This window comes from Artemia sp. Qi Xiang Cuo, chromosome 3 (genome assembly GCF_049724085.1).
Source record: "Artemia sp. Qi Xiang Cuo chromosome 3, ASM4972408v1, whole genome shotgun sequence".
Lineage (NCBI taxonomy): Eukaryota > Metazoa > Arthropoda > Branchiopoda > Anostraca > Artemiidae > Artemia > Artemia sp. Qi Xiang Cuo.
In genome coordinates, this window is record NC_142796.1 from 48,070,110 (window position 1) to 48,087,584 (window position 17,475).

The 17,475-nt window shown below is 35.6% G+C and overlaps 1 protein-coding gene across 1 annotated transcript in view; it reads right to left on the reverse strand.

The window, feature by feature from the left end:
* Positions 1 to 17,475, reverse strand: part of gukh (NHS actin remodeling regulator GUK-holder) — a 197,385-nt gene that overhangs the window by 122,527 nt on the left and 57,383 nt on the right. The gene's annotated exons all lie outside the window — the stretch shown is intronic.

Consider the following 17,475-nt stretch of genomic DNA (forward strand, 5'->3'; position numbering starts at 1 on the left):
CATTTTTATTGGACAAGGATTGTGGACATCCACGGTGGCTAAAATGGATGAAGAGCTTGACTAGAGAGCGAGGAATATATGGACCCCTACCAGATTGGCAACTGGGAAAAAAAAGTCCCAGGGCTGGCCAGTAGCCTGTATGAATCCCCTAATTTTGTGGTGCTTAAAACAAACTTGATTTCTCAATAGTCTAAATTTGAGCCATTATGAATTTATAAAATAATTTATGATTTGAGCACTACACGAAACCCAATAGAAAAAAGAATCAATTCTAACTGTTTTTCGAAACTAAAATTAAGTCCCAAGCAGTTAAAGTGCTACAGCAATGATGTTCATGTTCGACAATAGATAGAACAATAGTAGCCTAATCAGATCAAAGCAAATACAGAAAAATGACAGCAGAAATAAAAATAATATTGACAGACAGGACCACACACGAATTAGGACCAGAGTGAAGAAGTTAAAAAGTATCACAAAACCAGCTAAAACAGAAACTACCAAGTTTTCTGGTCTTAAAAACAAAAAATTGATAACTCCCAAGTGTAAAATCGAGCAATTGTGAATTTACTGACATAATTTGTAACCTGAGCCACTCCCCACGACCTGAAAAAATGTCAGGTTAACTATGGTTCAAAACTAAATTTAACAATAAAAAAAAATTTCAGCATTTTACAGGAATACTGATAAAACATCATTGATCAGATCAACTGACAGAGGTCAAAATAGAATGGAGGCTGAATTGGAAGATCGTTGACAAAAGTGCCAAGTCAGGCACGCGCACATGAATTTTTTTGTCGGAGGGTCAATAATAAATAAATTTAGGGGGAGGTGGCGATTACAAAAAAAACGAATTTTATTTGACAATTTGACGAAGAAAAGCACAGAAACTCAAGACAATTTAGGATTTCATGGTGAGAGGAAGTGTTTCGGGCCCCGCTGTAATATCCGTGTACCAAGGATAGCTAGACCAGAGTGGTCACTAGGGAGACGTGTCCCAAGGCTGGCTAAAATATGACACCTCTTATTATCGGGTGTTTAAAATGAAATTTGATTGCTGCCGAATCTAAATTTTAGCAATTGTGAATTTGACAATGTAATTTGTAATCTTAAGCCTCCAATACCCCCCCCCCCTAAAAATAAAATAAAATCTAGACTAGCTGTTATTCAGAACTAAAATTAATTTTCAAATAAGTTTCAGCTTTACAGGGCTATTGTGCAGGTTAGAAACAAGAAATAGCATCAGTAATCACAGCAATTGACAGAAATCAAGTTAAAGCAGTGGTGGAGGGAATGGAATGTGGTGTTGACAACATTGCCGGGGATAAGGACTGCCAATTTTTTAAAAGGAAAAAATATCCCGAAGTAAATGCAAATTATAAATATATTACAACGAGTAAAACGTTTAATTTAGACAGTAAACCAAACAAAACAATGAAGTCCGAGCATTTCAGAGTCACATCCTCAAACCCTTACCAGCTGAAAAATACAACTACTAAAAGACACAAGAAAAAAACATTAAACAACGATAAACTCTAAACGTGAATGTGTCCACCTTCTTTTTGAATCTTTTACAGAAAACTTGGAGAGAAAGCCCGTACATAGGGGTGGGGGAACCTTGGGGCCCTTGTCTTCTCTCTCCCCCCGCAAAAACATCGAAATTTCTACGATTCGGCTATAATTTTTTCCCATTTGATTCATCTTCCTTGGAGCAAACATCTTATATCCCATCCATTTTTATTTTTCTTTAAGCAGAGTATCAAATTTTCTTTAAGCAGATTTTTAATTTTTATTTAAGCAGATTATAACATATTATAGTGACTAAATCAGGCTCTTCACATTGACCGATTAGCAACTGTGTTTGACTACAAAGTTCCTGATGTCATCCCTTGTGGCAGCAAGTCTTGGGCCAGGGGCTAAGTATCAGCAGGCAAAGATCGGTCGACTATGCCACCTTAGGACAACTAAATCAAGCCATCTTGAACATCGGAAACAAGTTGAAAAGAATATGGCATCACAGAACAACACTATAAAAGCGTTATCAGGGTCAGTTAGTTCCAGATACTCAATGTGAAACAACGATGGTGATAACATGAATGAACTCGACTGATATCCAAACAACTAAATCAAACAGTTCGTGGTAACGAACTGTAAGTAAGGAGTGACCCGGCTCAATGGTAACAGAAACTCTAGAAAACGGGTTTTTGATACCAATAGATGCATCAAAAGAATCAAATTTTAATGCTGATTTCAAATATATAAGTTTCATCAAGTTTAGTCCTTCCCAACAAAAGTTACGCGCCTGAGAAAATTTGGATGATTTTCGAAAAAAGGGGGAAAGACCCCCTAAAAGTAATAGAACCTTAATGAAAATCACACCATCATATTCAGCGTATCAGAGAACCCTACTGCAGAGGTTTCAAGGTCCTATATGCAAAAATGTGGAATTTTGCATTTTTTGCCAGAAGAAAGATCACGGACGTGTGTTTTTTTTTTCCCCCAGGGGCGATCGTATCGACCCAGTGGTCCTAAAATATCGTGGGATGACTTATTGGAACGGAAATTAAAAGTTCTAGTGCCCTTTTTAAGTGACCAAAAAATGCAGGGCAACTAGGCCCCCTCCCACCTCATTTTTTTCCCAAAGTCACCTGACCAAAATTTTGAGACAGCCATTTTGTTCAGCAAGGTTGAAAAAATGATAACTATGTCCTTTAGGATGACTTAATTCCCCGAAGTGTCCGGGGGGAGGGATGAAACATATGGACTTTACCCAATGTTAACATATAGTATTGGTTATTTTGAAGTATACATACATTTTCAAGGGGGATTTTTTTCTGGTAGTATGGGAGGGGGGGGGTCGGGGGCTATATGGGAGGATCTTTCCATGAAGGAAGTTTTCATGGGGAAGGGACATTGCTATGAAGGAGGCGCCGGATTTCCCAGCATTATTTAAAAAAAAAAGATCAGAAATTAAATATAAAAAAAACAAGTTTTCCAACTGAAAATAAGGAGTAACATAAAGACTTGAAAAGAACAGAAAATATTACGTGTATGATTGGGTTCACCCCCTAGTCAATACCTCGCTCTTTAAGCCAAAGATTTTTTAGTACTTTCATAAGAGCTATTTATTCTAAGTAACGGCCTTTGTTATTAAGGGTTAATTTTTAAATATTTGGAAAAAAATTCCAACTTTAGCGTAAAAAGCGTGGTATTGACTAGGGGGCGAGCCCCCTAATATACGTATTAAAAATATATGAATATAGAAGTTCGTTACGTAAGTTAATTCGTAAGTTACGTATATTTATTACTAATAAAAACGTTCGTAAATAAAATAAAATTAAACAACTTTCGAGAAAGCCATTTAACCAAATAAAAGTAACATTAATGTGCTAATTTTGTTTTTATTATTCATGACTGTGGAGCCAAAATCAAAACCTGAAATAACTCAAAAATATTCAAAAATTAAATAAAAAAAACAAGTTTTTTCTTAACTGAAAGTAAGGAAGGACATTAAAACCTAAAACGAACAGAAATTATTCCGTATATGCAAGGGGCTCTCCCCTCCTCAACGCCTCGCTCTTTACGCTAAAGTTTGACTTTCTCACAACTCTTATTTTTTTAAAACAATAAAAAACTTCAGCGTAAAGAGCGAAGCGTTGAAGAGCGGACAACACTTTTCATATACGGAATAATTTCTCTACGGTTTAAGTTTTAATGCCGTTCCTTACTGTCAGTTAAAAAAAAACTTGTTTTTTTTATTTAATTTGAAAAAGAAACAAGTAGAAAACATTAATGCGGCAACCTCATAAGGTACCATATAAAGTACCAACCGATTAATTAGTCGAGGACACTCAATACAGAACAATGATGGCGGAAACGGAAGATGATGTTGACATGAGTGCGACTGATATCCGGACAAGCGAAATCCTTTGAGACCCACAAGAAACCGCAAAAGGAAGTGATTTAAAGTGTTTCAACTCTCAGAATAGACAAAAGTCTATAGATCTTGTTACACAACAGATGGCCATGAAGTGGGATTTCTTTTGAATCTTTATAAGACTTTTCCTGCAAGTATTTTAAGCTTACTTTAATCCAGATATTCTTCTAAATAAAAGAGGCGTGAATTCTAGCGAAATTTTTGAGAATCTGTCTTGAGAAAATCATGGTAACAGCACATTCTGAAAAAGGTATTCTCTGCAAAGGAATTCCTAATAATTTATCTTTTCCCATCCGCATCAGGGGCGGATCCAGGATTTTTTTTTGGGGGGGGAGAGTGCAAAATAGGTTGATCCGATAAACTTGCGTTGGGAGTAAGTATAATTAACGCAAACTTGCGTTAATTAAGTAAATTACACTACTTTAGACTACGTTTGGGGGCGTCCCCCTCGCCCCCTGGATCCACCACTGTTCCCCATGCCCCACTTTTGCGATCTTAAGCGATCTAGATAATACAAAAGAAAAGGAAAAAACCACAACCAAAACCCCAAGGGTTTTCAGGTAATCAATTTTGACCGTATGGGTAAGAGGATGTCTAGGACACATGACAGTATCTAGGAATTTGGTTCGGGGGAGAGGAGGTGGGGTTATGGGCACGAGAGAGGCAGGGGTAAAGCTGCCCCCCTAGAACTTCAAATTAACGAGAACGTTTTGTATATTGGAATTTTTCGGTTGGATGTTCACTGGTGGATGGTTGAAAAAGCTGGAAATAACCAGAGGTTTTTGATTTTTGGTGATTATTGATGAATATAGATTTCAAAAGCTAAGATAGAACTTGCTGGCGATGTGAGGTTTTGTGAACTGCCTATATAACTTCAGCTCCTTACCTTCCGTCACAGAATCGGCCGCTCCCCTAGACAACATGCTGCATACGCCCCTGGGTGGGACGGTACCAAGAGAATAAAGAAGAGGTCGATTTCCTGTTGACCTATGTGTAACGGTCTCAAATATTTTTTTTGCCTGCACTTTAAGGACTAATTTATGAGTGAGACAAATACTTTTAGTTTCTTAGGAGAACACCTTCGTATTTTTACGAGTGGGAAAGCTATTTCGATGGAGCGGGAGGGTAAAACCGAGAAATGCCCCTGGATATGGCCCTGCAATGACATATGACAGACATCTTGACCTGAAGTTTAGTCTATAAGATTAACACAGGCACTTACAAAGGAATATGTGGACCCCAGTGTTGAGAGGAGCCAAGTCGAAAACCTCACAAAACATTTGATTTCTTTGGATTGCAAAATACATCCTTCAAAGTCGTAAATTGCAGTTACTTACAGGAGTACGACCATGGATGAATGGTTCGGTCAGGTGTATATAACCTTACCATTTTATTTGGAAATAAATTCTGAAGTCATCCGTCCGGATTCAATCGTGAAACAGTATTGAACTAGTCCCAAGGGACTACTAACCTAGATCATTGCTTAGTTACCCAGCCGTTTTGGAGACACAAGTGAGAATATTTAGATGTTTCAGTACTTGGGCACTATATGGGCCCTTACAAGGATACCAGTCACGAAAACCTCGTTTTTGACGGGTTAATTCAAGATACCGCTATAGAGTAATTCAATGCATACCGTGGTTTTCATTGCGTTACGATATTTAAACTGTTGTTTTTTAGGTTTAGGGGGGGGGAAAGGTACCTAGGTTAGGTTACGAATTTACTATATGCTATGCTTTACCCCCCACTCTCCCCCCTAATGTGCAAATATATAGCCCAGATTTGTTTCTACACTATTATACATTTATCCTATTTTATTTCATTAGCATTAACATTAGCATTCATTATGATTAACATTAGCATTCATTAGTATTTAGAAAGGCCCATATAATGCACAAGTACCAATGTTTCTTTGTTTGCATAGGTACTGGATGTTCTAAAAGGTTCATATATATATTGATCTTTTGGACACTAATGACCAAACTAAACTTATTATCTACTTGCCAGATGTACCATATTCTGGCAGCCAGAATCTACGATATTTAATGGTGGCAAACTGCTAATTAATAAAGCCGCGTCTTCATTTAGCAAGTGACATCAAGAGGCAATTAATGGGCGCTTGGAAGGACTGGACTTAACCCCACCCAATGGAGGTGTGCCTTGATCTATTGTCCTGTTCGATGTCACTTGACCAACTTTGCTAGTAAAAACCCAACGAATACATGAATTAAAGAGCTGATGGGATTAGTAAATGTGATGGTGAGTGGTGAGTTCTCTTTTGCTGTTTTGTAACTTCCGGATGCAGTTCCTGGTTTGGATTGATCCCAAACAATCGCCTGCTTAGAGGTTGCTGTTCAACGTGTGAATGCCCAGCTTTTGGTCTCAACTGCACAGAATAAGCCATTTTTAAATAGTTAAAATCAACTGCATAATAGGCCGTTAGCTGCAAACCTCCTTCCCTCAGTAAAAATTGGATCCAAAATTAATAGAACGCAGTTTTCCTTCTGTGCCTCAAAAAGCTACAACTCTGCTTGTTCTTTGGCCGACAGGGAGAAAACAAATCAAAAGAGCCTGAAGATATCATTTGTACATAGTCTGAGCCTTGCAATTGTTTTAAAAGCCATGCTTTATCCATATGACATAAAACTTAAGTAATCATTCGTTTATCAGCAGCTCAAATCAGAAAACAAAAAACAGCACTCCTGGAAGAAGCCGCAATGCATTACACAATTCATGCCACCACAAAGTCAATCAACCCTGTTTTAGACAGAAACCCATTGTAGGAATTTAATTCGAAGGGTGCATGTCCGCATCAAGACCCATCTTAATTGCTGAATAAGAGTCACATGGAATCCACACCTTAGGCTGCATGTGCAGAAATTTTGGGGGAAGAGCCCAGGATTCAATGTAGCAGATTGCAACTGATTTCCGTCACTGACATCCTATATAGTCCATTCTATATAAAAGAAAATGGTTTAACGTTAACATCGATAGGAATAGGCTATATAGAGCGCAGGGAGGATTTCGCCTTGACTGGATTCTTGTCTAAGACGATTAGTAAGAGATCTTCATTAGTTTCTTTGTTAATAGAAATAAGATTAGACGAGGTTACGCCTCACTCTCCTTTCGAACGAATAGAAATTTCGGGCCTCTAATAGGGTACTGCTTCAGTACAAAAATGAACAAGAAAAAAAGAACGATGACTCGCCTTAACGTTATTGCCGGAATTAATATTGTTTATGTTGTTTCCAAAAATGTAGGTTGCATATTATCGATATCTCCCAATTAAGACAAGCCAAAACAGCAATGGCGATGAGGCTCTATGAATGCCTTGCGACTCGATGTTATTAAACTCGAACAAAGCCTAGTTTAATGGAATCGACATGGTATTGACCATCCGTTTATCAGCCGTTCGAATCATAACCGCAAAACAACACCAAAGTCAAAGAACTCCCATTGCACTACACAATTTCTGCTACCAAGAAGTCAATCAGCTCTTTTGTAAATTAATTTAAAAAACAAAGTTTTTCCGAGGGAAGTAAGGAGCGAAGTTGAAACATAAATCGGAAAAAAATTATTACTTCACGGCCTATTTAATATATATTAATATAACTAGTACAAATAAACAACTAATTACGTTTCCCTATGCTTTTATGATTATACAAAACTAGCGCTTTACTGAAAAAACAAAAGTCAAGTATAAAAACAGGATTATTGATTTAAGAGTCAAAAGTCAGTATGTAGCCTGACAACACTACACAAATCTATAAAGCTTTTCATAGTCTTACACCAGTTGTGACATTAGTAACTTTCAGTATACAATTAAAATTATCTTAAAAACATAAGCGTAAAACTAACTATTTTTTAATAGCCGCAAAGTAATTGAACAGCATACAGAAATATTGGATTTATTTATCAAGCAGCATTTCGTTCTCACCAGCTATAATACCAATAGTGGATAATATACAGTCTTAAATTGTAAGAAATATGCTTTAGTATCAATCGAAATGAATATCAAATAAGACATAATATGAAATCTGGAAATTCGATTATTTCTCTCTATACAAGAGTGAATTTCAAGCTATGATACAAATTCTAAAGCTAGTCTATATTCCCAATACTATCAAGATGGCCTTAATTTGAACTTGTGTACAAACTAATCATGAAATGTCCTTTTAAGAACCAAAACGAGAGCCAGTCATTGGACTGAGCCATTGTGCAGAAGTGATACCAAATTAAACGTAAAAAAAAAGAAAATCCTAAAATGGATTGTTGCTTTATCTTAAAAGGGATTGATAATATTTTGATTCTATAAAAAAAAGTCCTTAATTGGTTTGCTTTTACTATACCAAAACTCCTATATTATTTGTGTTTTCAGTAAAGCGCTAGTTTTGTATAATCATAAAAGCATGGGGAAACGTAATTATTTGTTTATTTGTACTAGTTATATTAATATATATTGAATAGGCTGTGAAGTAATAATTTTTGTCCGTTTTAAGCTTCCCTCGGAAAAACTTTGTTTTTTATAATTAATCTTTGTTCGTTTTTTATTAAAATTTAATGCAGAAACAGCGATGCAAAGATATTTTTTATTTATACCGAATACTGTCTATTTTAAGTTTTAATATCGCTTCTTCGTTTCAATTGAAAGATTATTTTTAATATAATTTCTAATTATCACCGATCTAGGGGAGATAAGACAACTCTAAAAAAATACTGCAAACAACCTTGACAGCTAAGAAAAACTTTTAGTCTGTAACATAAAGTTCATTGTCCATACTTCGGAAAACAATACATGTTTTTTAGGAACGTTTGTTTTTCGATGAGCAAAAAGCTGTTTTACTCAGCCGACTTTGCTTCAAAAAGCCATTATGAAGATAGGGCCTTAAAACTCGTTTTATGACTAGCAGAAACTAGAAGGCTACTGTAACAAAAGAAAGCTGTTTAAGGGCTCATTTAAAAGCTTATATTTATACTTAATCGCTTTTTTACCTAATCGCTTGTACTTATTCGCTTTTTATAAATTTGACTTTTCCCACAAAGTGCACTTTTGGTTGTTTCCCCAACTTTTTTAAATGAAACAAGTGCCTTTTCCAATGAAATGACCAAAAAAAGGTGATTTCAAAACCTAGGCAAGAGCAAAAAATAAGGGGGCAATGACATCCTTTCCCCTAAATTACCGCCGTTAGAAGTAGCACACAGGCATCATCACAGAGTGAAGTTTGAAGGTTCCATTCAAAACTGTTGATCAATCAAGCTTAATTTTTGGTAGATGTTTGGTTGAAAAGTTTTTAGTTTTAGTTAATTTGTTTTCGCAATAATGTTTTACTTTTAACATGACTAGTTGATTTATGAAACTTACTAGGAGGGTCTGGAGGGGAGTATACGGGAGGGGATCTTATAAGCCTCCAGTTAAGGGCTTTAGTCCATAATTATTGCAATGGCAACGTTTCATGGTTCCAAACTCTTCTACTTAAGAAGTGGTGCCGAAAGTGTTGTTTTTAGAGCTATACAATTTGATGGTAACATTGATAAAAGGCATGTAAATGTGAGTAATAAATTTAAAATCTGCCTTCCCGGGATATGGCTTAGCAAAATAAGTGTATCACGCTTACAAAACTACTGGATTATCTGAAAAGTAATCATAAGAAGGGACAAACCATGATTGAAAAAAAATCCAAGCTGGAATCGAATGGATGATAATCTAATTTGAAGTCTAGCGCTGTAGCCTACTGACAGAACCACACCTCTAATAATGTAATTTAATATATTGATATTTTTAGGACTTAAATTGTGTAGCTTATTAAGGGGGACTGGAGGAGGAAGTTGCAGGAGGTGTTCTTGCAAACCTCCAGTTAAGGGTTTTGGACCATAATTGTTACAATGATACCGTTTTATGCTTCCAAGATTTTACACTTAAGAAATGGCACCAAAAATGTTGTTTTCAGCGCTATATCTCACTTATGAATGGTAGAATTGATAAGAAGCATGTAGATATGAGCAAAAGTTTTCAAATGAGCCCTTAAACATCACTCTATAAAGTTCTAGTAGCCCACTTGCCCTAGCTTTTCCACTTGAGACATGGCACCAAAAGTGCCGGTTTAGTGCTATTTGAAACTTGTAGATGGTGAAATTTATAGAAGAACGTAAATATGAGCAATATTTTTCACATGAGCTATCAAAAATCTATCTAAGATCTTCTGGTACCCCGCTAGACCCACCCCTCGAGAAACGGCATAAAAGTGCCTTTTTTTGTGCCATGTGGCACTTTCAGACTACTGAATCTATATAAAACATTTAAATATGAGAAAGAGCTTTTGCATGAGCTCTTAAGCATCTCCATATGATGTTATAGTAGCCCGCTAGGCCTGTAATAAAGAACAAAACACGACCGTTTTCATTTTTTTTAACTTTTAGTTACTATCCGCTGTAGTTCGCTCTTTACTAGGTTGCAGCTAATGCTTCAACCATGACAGAGTTCATTGCAAATTCTCCTCAGAAACTAGTTAACATTAAAATCTGTGAAATCTAATAGATGGTAGAATTTAAAAAAAAAAACTAGTAAATATTAGCAATAGCTTATAATCGAGCCATTAAACATCTATCTAAGACGGTGGGGTAGCCTGCTAGTGTTTCATTAACTTACTGATGAGCAGACGATTTATGCAAATTAGTAAGGGGGCTGGGAGGAATGTACGGGAGAGGTTCTTGTGAACCTCCAGTTAAGGGTTCTGGAACATAACTATTACAATGATACCAGTTTTGTACTTGAGAGATTTTCCACTTAAGAAGTGGCACCACAAGTTTTGTTTTCAGTGCCATATCGCACTTACGAATGTAAAACTGAAAAGAAAACATATATATAATAGCAAAAGCTTTAAAATGAGCCACTAAACATCTTTTTTATAAGTTCTGCTAGCCCAATTGCCCCACACTGTAAAAAAAATCGTTTCAGATTCAACAAAAATTGCTTGTAGAGTTTAAGACAACAACAAAATTGGAATTTCAACAGCTGAAATTGAATATTGGAGACCATTTTGGAATTCCATGGTTATTATGGAATTTCCAATTTGTTGAGAAACAAAAATGTTGAATTCCCATACCTAAACTGAATTTTCAATTTGTTGACGAAACAACATTTTGGATTTTAAGATCCTTATGGATTTCCATCTTGTTTGCTGGATTTCCCGTTCTTTTATTGGATTTCCATCACTAGCGTTGTTCTATTTCCTAGGTCTACAGTCTAGACCTAGGAAATTGAACAACACTAGTTCTCAGAATTCAGTTTCCCCTTCTTCTTTCTGAAGCATCAATAAATACCAAAAAATTATCTCATTTATTTTACAAGAACAGAAAATTACAACAAAAAATTTCTCCCAGATAATATGACACCTCTTAACGCCTGCATTTTTTCCTGGTGGAAATCAGTAAATCAATGGCGTAGTAGCAGGCCGCAAAAGACACTTGAGTAAGAAACATCTTCCAGTCAGGAAAACAGTGACACACGGACCTGAAATGAAGATGAAATCAAATCTAGGCACCAATAAAAGAAAGACCCCCCCCCTCTTTTTTCTACCTCCAGAGCTTAACGGTTGCAATAATAATGCCACGAATCCTGTCTTTTCTTAATATCTTTTATCTGCTTATTAGATTTTATAGAATCTCTTCTTCACTGTCTCATAAGATGTGCGAGTTATAAAATTAATTAATTGTGTACCAAATCTTCTGCTTAGATGAAGCATGGAGATATTGTTTTCCGCTCCAAAACTAAACCCAATCCCAATTGATAGCGTTTTAAAGATATGCAAAGATATTTCCAAAATTTTGAAGAAAAAAAACAACATTGATATGGCTTAAAATTCTACTCAAATAACAGGAATTGCATTTTTGGAACTAAACAAAATGTTTATGAAAATTAAGGTAAAATGTTGTTTTGTCAAAATTTCAATAAGTATAGACCTGTCGTGTAGGCAAATTTAAGAACCCTCTAGAGGGACAAGGAGTGGAGGTAAGTACTTCAAAATACCTTCCCGGGACATACTTTGGTACTTATGTACTATCCAGAACACACGCGCTATATTATATAGGGAAGATGCGGGTTTCTTTCGAAACGGGTTTCTTTCAATAGAGAAAGCGTAGTTTGTTATTGGGTTTACAATATTTAAACTATTGTTTTTTGGGGTTTAGGGGGGAAAAGGTACCTAGGTTTGGTTAGGTATTTAATATACGCTATGCTTTACCCCCCACCCCTCCCCTAATGTGTAAATTAAAAAATTGAATTCCCATTCATTACTGTATTTTTTCATTAAGTTACCCTTTAACCGTTACATGGAGAGGGTCTTAAAATTTTAGTTGCGAGTCTTTTAAAGGTTTGGAATTTTTTTTTTTTTTTTATAGTAACCATGGATTTTTATTAGTAATTTTGATATTATTATATTGCAATGAGGACGGTAAAGCGGAGGTATTGACCGAAATATTTGCATTTTAGTCCATATGTTTAACTGGCTTGTATAATCCTCGTTTTTCTCTTCTTTTTTTTTACTATTGTTTCGTTTTATCATGATTAGCCAGTTTGGTCTTAGAAATTATTTATGCAAATATATAGCCGAAATTTGTTTCTAAACTATTATATTTTTATCCTATTTTGTTTTACTTTGCTAGCGGTAGCTAATTTTTACTTTTTGTTCGTGTTCCAGATTGAAAACAAGTACTTATACTTTAGGATGTTAGACTTATCCCTGAATGTTTTATTTCCCAAACCTACCCTCTTTCTAGGATAGCCAAAAGTAGCTAAAAAAGAATTGGAACTGTTCTATTAGCTGTAAGCCACGCAAGATAGATGATAAAAGAAACTAGTCAAACAGGTTCTTTGAACGGGGAATTGGATTGCAAACAGTGATTTCTAACTGCGTTTACAATATTTAAACCTTAGTTTATTTTGGGGTTTAGGGGGAAAAGGTACCTAGATTAGGTTACGTATTTAATATATGCTATGCTTTACCCTCCCACCCCCCAAATGTGCAAATATATAACCGAATTTTGTTTCAAAACTATTACATTTTTATCCTATTTTGCTTTATTTCATTAGCATTAACCAAACTTCACTTCTTGCATGGTTTACAGCTAATAGAACAGTACCGTAGAATTTTAACAAGCATTTTTTATTTATAAAAATCTACTATCTTAAATATTTTGGGAAACATAAGACACAAGTTATCAATATTAATAAACTAAACTGAATACTTACCATCACAATCAGACTTATATTAGAAACTATATTAATATTAGAAACTTTGTTTCTAAACTACTATATTTTTATCCTATTTTGTTTTGTTTCATTAGCATTAACCAAACTTTACTTCTTGAATGGTCTACAGCTAATAGAACAGTACCATAGAATTTTAGCAAACTTTTTTTATTTATAAAAATATACTATCTTAAACATTTTGGGAAACATAAGACACAAGTTCAATATTAATAAACTAAACTGAATACTTACAATCACAATCAGACTGTCCTCTCTGATCTCTCTGAATCAGAATGTCTTCTCTCTCTGATCTGAATGTCCCCTAAGCAAAATCGTCTCTACGTCGTTTGAAGGTATTAACATTAAATCTACTTCTTTATTATGAGTTTGTAGGTAGTTGAAGGAGAGGATTTTTTTTTTCAAATTGATCTCAAATAATTACATCCAAAAACAAAATAAGAGACAAATTAGGTCTTGGGAGGAGGTTTAGTTTCCCTCCAATCATTACGATCTCTTAAAAAGGAAACACTAGAACAAAAAAACAAAAAAACAAAGAGAAATGCATCCGTGATCGTTCTTCTGGCAAAAAGATACAAGTCCATATCTGTTCAGGTAGGATATCATAACCCCCACAATAACACTTTCTGATGCGCCGAATCTGAAGGTCTGATTTACAGTAAGATCTGTTGACTTTTGGGGGGGGTGTTTCAAAAATCAGGCTCCCTGTTTTCAAAATCCCTTAATCCATCAGAATCTGAGGCTTCTGAGGCTTGGAGCCTTTGGTGGGTAGATATTAAACGTAACGACATTTATATATTTGCAACCTGTATAAAAGCCGAATTCGTATCAATTGTTATCAAATTCCATTTTTGACTTTCGGTTACAATTGAGCTGAGTCGCTCCTTAATTACAGTTTAACACTATGAACTGTTTGATAAAACTTATTCGGCTAACGTCCTATTTTTTAATTAATCCTGTAGCAAACCGGAGTTTTTGAAGCACGATTCATGCTATTAAAGTGTAGGATTTCTGAGTCCAGTTGAAATGTGCACCATTTTAGAAAATTCTCTTTTTTGGGGAAAGCTTTTGCTTCCTTTACGTGTACGTAAGGGACTGAAATACCCTTACAGGCGTCTTCTTTTCTTCGATATATTTGCTTACTTGGTTATTCAGCGTAAGCAGCAACTTTGGCAATCCAGGGAAGAATTTTTTTTTTTGAAACGCTTTTTGGGTCTCATTACAAAAATGACGTTCATCGCAAAAACATAAGTTGTTCCCACAAATGGTTTTTCGTTATTAATTAGAAAAAATTGAATTCAGAAAGCAATAATTTTCACTGTTAGTACTGTTAAGGTTAGGGTAGCATCTTAATAAATGTTCTACCTACAGAAACTCACCAAAAATGTATTTAAAAAAATCGATTGTAAAAGTTAAAAGATAATTTTTGTACATAAATTTCTGCGTGTTCATTTTGCAGACAAGAAAGTTCAACATATTTCAAAGTAAAAATATATTTCCTTATTTTTATAATTATCTTTTTATACTCAAAATTCAATTAGCGTTCCCCTTTTTCTGCTATAATTCAAATATTTGAATTGAACTTATACTGAACATATTGCTTTCAATGGTCCTATAGTCAAATTTAAAATGATATTCAAGAAACTTCAAACTACTGTTGAATTTTTTTACTTTTTTGAATTCGAGCAAAACATTTTGTTGGAAATCATTTTTTTTTTTTTTACAGTGCAGCTTTTCCACTTGAGACACGACACCAAAAGTGCCGTTTTTAGTGCCATTTGAACTTGATGATGGTGGAATTTATATGAAAGACGTAGATATGTGCAATATCTTTTATATGAGCTATAAAATATCTGTCAACAATGTTATGGTAGCCTGCTAGTGCCACCCTTTGAGAAATAGCAAAAAAAGTGTCATTTTAGTGACATATGGCACTTTCAAATGGCAGAATTTATAAGAAGCACGTAGATATGAGAAATAGCTTTTGAATGAGCCATTAAGAATCTCTCTATGATGTTCTGGTAGCCCGCTAGACCTGTTGAAAAAAAAAAGAAAAAAAAACGGGAGACAGATTAGTGCTAACGATGCAAAAAATTGATTTTCCTTGTTGTTCAGGGAGGAGAACTGTAACTTCCCTGTACAAGGTTTTGACCATGTTGATTCCAATGGTACACTTTTCATTTTGATCTGACGCCATTTTCAAGGGGTTTGAGACTTTTTTTCGAAATCACCATAAATTTTTTTTCGCAATAAACTTTCACTTTTAAGACGAACCGAAATACCAGTTGACGTTCCTGAGTCAGTGTCAGATGGGAACTGTTTTTCACTAGGCAGTTTTTTTTTTAAAACACGTTTTTTAACTTTTGGTTACTATGGGCTGTGGTTCGCTCTTTACTAGGTTGCAGCTGCCGCTGCAACCATGATACCTAGCCGGGACATGCACGATACCGATATGCGCGATATCGATACCCCCATACCACATACAGCCCGTCCCCAGGGACCATGGAGGGCCAAATCATCATCAAAACTATATATATTGGACCTCTGAACTATGTTTAACAAAATGACCATCTCAAAATTTTCATAGGACTAGTTTGGAGGGAGGGGGCCTGTAGGGAGGGGGGCTATTTGCCCTCCAATCTTTTTGGTTACTTAAAAAGGGCACTTACAAATTTCACTCCCTTTCGAAAGAGCTATTAAACACCTCTCTGATGCTCTGGCCACTCCCTAGCCCTGCTAGAAAAAAAGAGACAGATCAGTGTTACCCATGCAAAAAAGTCATTCTTGGTGTTCAAGGTGGGGGACTGTAATGATCCTGCAAAAGGGTTTTGGACCATGCTGATTCCAATGGTGCACTTTTTATTTCGATCTAACGCCATTTTCAATGGTTTTCAGGCTCTTTTTCGAAATCACCATAAATTTCTTTCCGCAATAACATTTTACTTCTAAGATAAACCGAAACAATAGTTACCATTCCTGATTTAGTGTCAGATGGCAATTTTTTCTCACAAGACAGTTTTTTTTTAAACACGTTTTTCACCTTTGGTTACTATGGGCTGTGGTTCGCTCTTTACTAGGTTGCAGCTGCTGTTGCAACCATGATAGCGACGAAGACCAGACTGCCTTTCCATCATAAATACAAACAAGTAAAAACAACAGGGGGTTTTTGCTTAAGACAGTGGAACCTTGAGACTAAATGAATATTTCGACCCTATTGCCGTTCTCAGAACAGCAAAGGAAAATATACAAGAAACAGTCCTGGTTGAACTTCCCTGAAGTAAGGATGCTAGGACTGTTTTTAAAAGATTTTAGTTTTGACGGTCGTGCCTAAATGTGAGTTGTTTTTTTTTATATTTTCATTTGTTTTGCTGAGGACGGCCCTTTGATATAGGGTCGAAATATTCATTTAGGGTTAAGGTTCCACGGTCTTAAGAAAAAATCCCAACTGTTTATGTTGTTTGTATTTATCAACCATTTCCTAAACACAAAGAAAGGCGTCAAAATGGGGGAACATATTTTTCAATATTTAGGGAAGGTAATATTTAGGGAAGGTGAAAAGGGAGGCTTTGAATAGATTGGGATGGAGGAGGAGCGTACGTAGCTGTGTTTGCCTCAGGCGGCTTGGTGCTGCGGTGAGTTGTTAGTAGTCGTAGTAGTAAAGTATGAAAAAAGGCATTTTTCAATTAAAATACACCCAGAAAATATTTTTGAAAGTCTTTGGGGAACCCCCTTGGGTGAGAAGGTCCCCTTTTCTCCCCCACATTGACGCTACTGGACAAAATGCCTTTAGCTATATAGCTTTTAGTACGAAGCTTGAAGTACTAAATAAATAAGATTTAAGGAGAGTAAACATACGGTCTTAAAGTGCCTAGACATATTGAAGCACTTACCATACTAAATTGTTGGAATAAATCTACCATAGGCTACTCTAAGAAAGATGTCGTAGTGTATTCCGCAATTTAAGCTACCAAAAAGTCAATCTATCAAAAAAAAAATTGGACGAAGTCCAATTTTATGGAATTAGCAAATCGCTTATCAGCAGATCCAAGGGGGTTAGAAGAGATCACGCTCTACTCTCCTTTCGAGTAAATTGCCGTTTTGGGCCTTTAACAGGGTGCTGCTTCAGTACTAAAATGAATAAGGAAACTAGAACCGTGTCCCACTTTAGAGTTTTTGACCTAGTTTATCAGGAGTTCGTATCGAACAGTCAACACAACAGCAAATGTGAAAGAGCTCACATTCTATTACACAATCTACGCTACCAAGAAGTCAATCA